Genomic DNA, 6923 nt, shown 5'->3' on the forward strand with positions numbered 1-6923 from the left:
CACAGAAACTTACAGTTGGAAAGTTTTGCTTGAAATATCCCTAGCTATGTACTTCAGGAATGGGGAACAGGGGTGCAAACCAAAAGAAAAAGGCTAAGGCATTTTGCTCAGAGTCTATTAGGTCATTTCTCAATAAAAGAAAGTATTTCCAAAAGACAGTTAAATATCTAAGCAACAGACATTAAAAATGCCTGGATTTAGCTATGAATTTAATTAGTATTCTAGATTCAGTATCTGAAGATGCCTCTAAGCTTATGCCATGTAATTAGAGGTGTTGGTGTATAAGCACTTGGATTTATTTAAAGATCCAGTCTGCTTTCAGTTCTGTGTCCCAGGTAAAAATACTATTACTGTTGTGCAGTAATTGCAAGTGTTCCTCTTGCTGACCCACAATGGAATGATTTGTTGCTCCTCTGTCTTAGCACATGTGAATGTGAAGAGAGCCATGCCAGCTGGGCTTCTGAGAGAACTGAGATTAAAACAGCGCTAAAATGACCTGAGATGTCCTATAAACAATACTGAAGTTTCCCTGATTAACCTGCAAGGTCAAAAATGGTAGAAGGGAGCTACAGAGGATGACATGGAAAATTGACTTTTAACTCCTATTTGAGTTCTAGCCAGGCTGCAATTAGGGATGGAGGTAGGTGTGGCCATAACATGCTAAAGGACAGAAATGTCCAGTGAACAGAACCTCTGATTACAGTACAAACAACCTGAAATTCCACAGGACAAAGTCTGAACAGACTTGTTTGTCCTAGGAAAACATGACCACCTGATTATAGTGGGCTGCTTGAAGCTTTCCAGAAATTGTGACATATTGTATCTTATGTGAACAAGTTCTCTAAGGACTGTTTGCACATCAGAAATTCCTGCCAAGAACTGAACTAATGACAGCAGACAATACATTGAGAATGAAAAATTGCTTGGCTGGACTATACCTCAGAAACAGGCATGGCACTTAGTCCTGGCTACCCAAAACCATCTGGATTAGTAAAAGAGAGCCTGTGTAGTAAAGGGCTAGCTGGAGGGAAGGAGGAAAAAAACAACCCCAAACCAACCCACATCTAATGATCTTATATTAAAGTAATAGCTCTGCCTGGATACTTGGTTTTCCACAGAAGCAAATGAGGTTTTGTTAACCACAAAGGTTCTAGTTGAAACTTCCATGCCATGCTATAAGTTTTTTGTGTGAACAGAGACATGTACACAGAAACTAATTGCTGTGCCTGAATTCCAGAAGGCCAGTGAAGCCTGTTCTTCCCCCATGATTTTTGTAAAAAAAATACAAATGCACCTCTGTGCCTGATGGGCAACACAGTGAATAATTATCTAGTCATATTTTATTTTTAATAAAGCCATTCCTTGTGGAAAGCACATACACCTGTGGTTAGCAGATAATTCATTTGGTTCTGGTATCTTCCTGGAAAAGAATTTTGGAACTATCATGCAAAGCTTAGATTTCCTGTTGATGAATCTTGTAGGAAGAGGAAGTTAAAGATTATCTATGACAGATCACACCCATTTCCCCAAAGTAGCAGCTGAGCTTGCCTAACCCAGTAATGGTTTTGCCCTGTAGGCAAAATCTGGGTCACAGAGCCCACGGGCCAGCTGTGCTGTGGGGATGGCAGCTGAGTTGTGGTTAGCTTCTAGCTCTGGGTGGCACTCCCACAGCCCTGCCTGGAGCTTAGGGCCATTGCTGCTTCAGTTTACTTTCCATCCCACTTCCCATCCCGTGTCCTTGTGGCTGTTTTGCTTGGCACTAAGCACGGAGGCAGGTGCAAGTATGTGGCAATTCTGCACAGAGCCCCGTCCGTGCTGTTAAAAACTGTCCTGCACCGCCTGTGCTCCTGCTCTGTCTGCAGGTCCAGCCCAAGGCCACAGCTGTGAGGCTGTGCAGCTCAGCTCTTTTGTCTCCTGCAGGCTCCCCCGACTGCAGTGCAGGCTCTGCGTGAACTGGAGCTGCCTTGGTTGCATTTGTGAGCTGCTGGCATTATGCTTAGGGACAGCAGGCTGCTGAAATCCCTTCTGCTTGTGAAGAAAGCTGGTGGTGTAGTCAAAATGGGCTTGAAGACTCCACTTAGACCCCTAGGTGATCATTTCTAGGGTAACTGCACTGAGATCAGCTGCTGACAGATCATGGGGCTGAACGTGAGACAAAGCCAGTACCACAAACCCCATCTTGACCCATGGAAATGTGGCTGAAAATACCCACTGCAGGCTGGCAGCAAAGGCTGTGCAAAATAAACAAGAATAGTAAAGGGGCATGATACAAGGCAAAGTATCTTCAAAGGGACCTTGCACCAAAACCAAAAAAGGAGAAACAAAAAATTAGCAGCCATGTGATGAAGCACTGCCCGGTTCCAGGCTACAAGGAGCTGAAAAAGTCAGGGCTGCAAGGGAGTGAGACCTTACCAAGCTACCTAGGTTCTTAGCAGATCAAAGAGGATTAATATGAGATGATGAACAAATCCTTGCTGAAAGGGAGGGGTTGGGGGGGGTGAAGTAGGTTCTGTAACTGGAAGAAACTGGTTAGTTATCTTTAGAACATCTTGACTAAGCAACATGGCTCCAGTGAACTTTTCCAAACTAAATTTCAGGCCAAATCGCCTCAGCTGCTTTCAGCACATCCATTTTTTGGCCATGTTCTCCTGTTTTTTCATCATTCAGCAACCCTGCTTGCAGAGGTTTCTGTTTTGTCAGTCTCTCAGCTTAAGGCAATTACAGCTGCAGCTTGAGACACCTCAACAGGCAGTGTAGTGCTGCTCAACACTTCTTCCCCCTTAGTGTGGGAGTCCATAAGCTCTCCTCTCCAGTTTCAGCACTTTGACTGGGTCCTAGTTACACATCCTGTGGTCCCTTCCTTCCTGCATTTCCTTTCTGTTCAAGCAGCTGGAAGCCTTCTTCCAGGTCCTCCACTCTCCCCCTTTGACTTCACTACCTCCTTCCTGAGTCTATTGTTCCTGCTTCCAGCAGGAGGCTGACACCCAGTCAGTGCCCCCAGCTGTAACCACAGTAGCTCTTTTCTCTGATTCTCTTCAGGGCTTCACCACAGGTGCCTCACAGTTCCTAAGGAATGCTGTGTCCATAATTCTATGGATGTTTGTTTCACTAGTGGCTCTGTATCCCCTCTACACATTGCAGCCACCTATGGAGCTGAAGTACCGCTACCTACTCCCCCTGCACCCAAATCCTTCAGTGCTAGTGACCTGTTAGACAGTGGCAATTCTACTTTGAAAATCCTTTGTTTTTAAAAGAGCTTTATCCTTTTGCCTTGCTTATTACATTGTCTTCTGGTCAGCTCTGCCTGCCTTTCTTTCATGGGTCAGTCTTGTGCTTAAGGCACACTCCCAATGCTCGTAGGGGCTGCAGGCAACTAGTCCCTGTACAAGAGGGATTCAGTTTATTTAGAAAACTCCTGAGTGGGGTGATCTGCAAGGAAGAGAGATTACACACCTACTGGAAAATTTGGAAGAGTCATGTCTGATGGGTGGACAGCCCTGCTGGTTCTGACCTCAGGCCTAGTGCCTGTGCTGTCAACTGCCCTTGAAAGAAGGAAGCTCAGGGTCTATTCATTTCTCAGTTTTTCACCCTGCTTCCATGTGGTGTGATGTGTATGTCTTCCATCACTTGAGTGATTGTCCCCTGCCAAACAGCCTGCTTCCAGCAGGGACATCTGTAGCATCTCTAAACAGACCACCACAGCAAGATCTAAAACTAGTCCTCAGATCCAGGAAACCCCAGGCCACATCAGCTAGCATACCCCTACTTTGGGGTATATCTAAAGCTTCCCAGGTCCAAAGCACTTGCCAAGCCAGAGGTGATATTACCAGACATGTGCAAATCAACATTTAATTGTAATACTGGAAATGGAGTCACAAAAGCCTGAAGATACACATGTATATACACGCAGACGTTCACTTAACAACTACTTAGGAGCAGCACACTCCTGCCCTGGCTCTACACTCCTGTCACCCTTTCCATCAAACTGCAGCAGTTTTGTCTGGCAGCCCAGCAAGGCTGTCTGGTACAGCTGAAAGGGACGGTCCTCTCTTCTCACTTTCAAGACTTCCTAGCCCTTGCCTTACTTATTCAGCACTTGCAAAAGCCCGAGATGAGCTCAGCAATGCAATGACAATTGCTGTTTGAGCACGGCTCGGGACACAACTCAGCCCGCAGCTGCCACTTCCCAGAGTGGGTGCAAGGGACAGCACATGCAGCAGGACCAGACTTTTGGCTGCAACATAACCCCAAATCAGAGCAAGCCATCCATGACTACACTTCTCACTATTACCCATCTGTTGTGTTCCTTAAATTATGTGTTCCTTCAACCTTTGCTGGCTTTTCTCCAAACCTCAACATTTGCAAGACTGCCGTAAAATTGTGTAAGCTGTAAACTTTATTCACTGTACCCATACTGTATTAGCTCCTCATCTTAGATCTTGCTGGAAGCATTGCGTGGAGCCAGTGAGTGACATGACTGCCTGCCTTGCTGCTATACTTTTTCCTAGGGAGGCAGCTACTAATTACACCCAGTCCAGCACACTGGCAGCCTGGTCAGCCACAACCCTCAGCCAGCTGCTTCCCTTGCATCAATCTAAGTGAATACATGGCAGGGCACTTTGCTGACTTGACAGAAACCTAACCCAAGGAAAAGTTTTCCATATGATCCCTGAAACCACAGATAATTAGGAGCATCCTCTTACACACTGTCCCTTTCAGCTGGGAAGAAGCATACCTGCTGAGAACCTGTCCCTTGTTGTAGTGAGGAGAATGCTTTCTCCTCAGTTTTCCTCTCCTCCACTTGTGGCTGTGTTTGCTCCTTCCACTACTGAAAATAGCCAGGCTGCCCTGAAATACTGGGCAGAGATTTCTCCCAGAGTTCCTGGCTATCCCCAAGGGAAATCATGTGGATTAGTCAGTGTCTGTGAACTGCATAGTAAGAGAGGTGGAAAAAAAATTTTAAAAAGATTTGTCTTAGGAATTGCTTCTTTGCCCAAGGCATCATTGTAGATTTCTAGTACCCCACCACACCAAATTGTGAATTACAGGAAACTACATCTCCCTGATACTTTTTGGGTAGTTTACTGAATTTGCCAGCTCCTTTCCCAAAACTTCTCATTCAGCAAAAGTGTGAGAGGCCAATGGGTCTGAATAGGAGAGGAGGACTCAGCCACCTCATGTCTCTCCTGCACAGTCATATCACCCATGTTCTTTGCTGGGCAGTGAGAAAAGAGCAAGGTCCTTTTTTCCCTCTACCACCCTGCTTTTGGACAGACTCACAGAGAAGCACTTCTTACCTTTGGCTCAGGCCTGAAAGTTCAGGGCATGTTTTATGCCTGTCAGAGAACTTCCCTCCTGAATCTCTCCAGCTCTTTCACAGTAACCTCATGCCCCCAGATAACCAGACTTCTGTCTTGAAAATGTGTCCCTGGTGGTATGGCAGGCTCCCAAGATCATGCCTGGTCATCATCCTTTGCTTTTCTTTGCTGTCTTGGATAATGCTGAGAACTATCTTTTATTGGCAGAGGTGGATAACAGAAGGTGATCTCTGATAATGCTACATCAGGGTCTGGTGTCACAGCAGTCAGGAGAAAAGAGACAGATGTCAGTTGAGTTGTAGATGGATAGGGAAGCTGAGAGCCAAAGAGCTGCCAGCTTGGAGCTCAGAAATTCAGCACCAAAGCACATGAGATGCAAAAGAAACAGATGCAGGAAATAGCAAGAACAGTGCAGTGACAGCACTCATTCACAGGGAACAGTCAGCAGCAGGAGGTCTTTCCTGTTCTGACAAAGGCAACAAAAAACTGATTATTTCTCAGACCAGCAGCATGCTCTCCCTGCTGCTTTTATGCAAAACTGATGGACAGGATCACCAACCTTGCCAGGATCTGGAGCAACCAGCATGGGTTTGAAGGCCTGCAAGAGACCCTGCTGAGGTAAAGAAGCTGAAGCAACCCTGCTGTAGCAAGCATTCCGAGGACACAATGCAGTGAACAGAAACCGTGCTTTCTCCAGGGAGGAGAGGAGCTGGCCCTGTATGTCCCCATGTCTCCTGGCACAGAGCAGCAGAGACAAAGTGTGACACTGACCTACTGGCCTCTGAGGCTGCCTTGGCTCCTCCTGAGCATGTACCATTTCTCTCTGTCATGATTTAACCCTGCATCCAAGCATCACACAGCTCACTCCACCCATCCCATACCACCCACTGGGACGGGGAAGAGAATTGGAAAAAGATAAAATTGGTGGGTGGAGATAAGAACAGTTTAATAAATAAAGTAAAGTAAAACATAATAATAATAGGAAAAAAAGAATTAAACCCAAGAAAAACAAGTGATACACAATGCAATTGCTCACCACCTGCTGACTGATGCCCATCCCATTCCCAAACACAAGAAAGAAACAAGCAGAGAAGGGGAGCAGCACCACATAACTGATGATGACAGGGCAGGAGCAAGCAACTCAGGTTGAGGCAGCTCCAGCCAACATGAGCACAAACATTCCCAATGCACTCTCATCATCTGAACTTCCTCCTCTGCGGCTTACACAACCTGGCACCAGTGACTCTCTCTCCTGCCCTTCTGTAGCTTCACCTGTCAGGGCCCTGAATGCACGAACTTCATTGTCCAGAGCAGCCTCACCTGTGGCTCTGCCCATGGGGCAGAGTGTGTTTGCATTTAAGCTCAGCCCAGAGTCCCCAAGCCCTGTCTGAGCTACATTAGAGGTCTCTGGCTGTGCTTTGTTGATCTTCACCTGTAGGCTGGTTCATCAGCCTGACCCCAGGCTTGCCTTGCATTATCACCACAGACACACCTGGCAATCACTGGGCCTGATCCTCACCCAGTTTGACTGCAAGCTACCTCATCACCATGAGCTTGTCCAGCTATCTCAGTTCTTGGTCAAATCCAGATGCTGTGCCAGCTCTC

Source organism: Motacilla alba, chromosome 5 (genome assembly GCF_015832195.1).
Source record: "Motacilla alba alba isolate MOTALB_02 chromosome 5, Motacilla_alba_V1.0_pri, whole genome shotgun sequence".
In the NCBI taxonomy this organism is placed as follows: domain Eukaryota; kingdom Metazoa; phylum Chordata; class Aves; order Passeriformes; family Motacillidae; genus Motacilla; species Motacilla alba.